Consider the following 1,529-nt stretch of genomic DNA (forward strand, 5'->3'; position numbering starts at 1 on the left):
AAACACACATCTCTGCATCTAGTTGTCACTGGCTGCCAGCATGTTTGCCAAAGTAGGAAGGGATTTTTGCTGGAGCTAGTTTGTGCAATTCCAGCAACAACCAATTCACATGTCCCCAGCGTGAAGTGAACCCATTGCACCCAGGTGTTCCCAGTCCTCCCATCCGGGTTACTGATGTCCGGAAAGAAGATTGTGCCACTTCACTTCTGTAGTGTCATCAGTGTGTCAGCACGTCTCCTCTCCTCAAGGGGATGGCAAAGTTCTTCCAAGTCACATCATCCAGAGCAGAGTAGTGGCAAGTCTGGAAGGTGGCTCTGGGTCCTGGCGGTGGTGGCCACCTGAGAGAGGACCTGTAGTGTGGCTGTGGCCCCATGGCGGTGTCTTGGGATGAGTTCTAAGTCCCCAGCTCCTTTCCCTTGGCACTGCTGAAGCAGGAAGCCGGCAGCAGTGCCTTGCAGTGTGGCTCATGCCAGCATCAGTACCTCAGCTTAGAGTTGGGTATGAGCCATTCCCAGTCAACAGAGTCACTGCCTCAGTTCACCACTGTCTATGAAATGGTCCTAGTCAACTGTGGCACAACTTGTCTGACTTCAGCATGAGCCAGAGGAGCCTTGTTCTCTCTGACCTGGACAGCCCTATGATTTTCTTTGATAATAATGCTAACCCCAAAACGTTTAGCATACTTTTTAAACCTGATTTAAATTCGAATGTATACAATGTCATTAATTGTAAGTTATCAGTAAAAACCTTTTAAAAAGTGGACTCTAATCCTTAAATATATCATTTCCAACTTATATTTCATATTTAATTCTTTTCGGAGAAATTAATGACCTGTGACCTATTACAGTGCTATTTATTTATCATGGTCAACACCATCACGAGGCCTAGGCCGCTTTGGGCTAAAAATATCTGAAGGAAATAACAGGACTTTTTAGAGCCATGCTTTCTTCTTCACAAAATAAAGGAATTAATTATATTTTTTTAAATGTATTTTTTGAGATGGAGTTTCGCTCTGTCGCCCAGGCTGGAGTGCAGTGGCGCAATCCTGGCTCATTGCAACCTCTGCCTCCTGGGTTCAAGCGATTCTCTTTCCTCAGCCTTCCGAGTAGCTGGGATTACAGGTGCCCACCATCACGCCTGGCTAGTTTTTGTATTTTTTTTTTTGAGTTTTTTTTTTTTTTTTTTTTTTTGAGGCAGGATCTCACTCTGTCGCCCAGGTTGGAGTGCAGTGGTGCAATCAGGGTTCACTGCAGCCTTCACTTCCTGGGCTCAAGTGATCCTCCTGTCTCAGACTTCTGTGTACTGGGACCACAGGCACATGCAACCATGCCGATTTTTTTTTTTTTTTTTTTTGTAGCAGTGGGGTCTCACTTTGTTGCCCAGGCCAGTCTCGAACTCTTGGGCTCAAGCAATCCTCCTACCTCAGCCTCCCAAAGTGCTAGAATTACAGGCATGAGCCATTGCATCCACCCCCTCAAGCCCACTTTTTTTTTTTTCCTGAGAAGTTTTGGTTATATCAAAAGCAAGAC

Source organism: Rhinopithecus bieti, unplaced genomic scaffold (genome assembly GCF_001698545.2).
Source record: "Rhinopithecus bieti isolate Rb0 unplaced genomic scaffold, ASM169854v2 scaffold_2254, whole genome shotgun sequence".
NCBI lineage: Eukaryota > Metazoa > Chordata > Mammalia > Primates > Cercopithecidae > Rhinopithecus > Rhinopithecus bieti.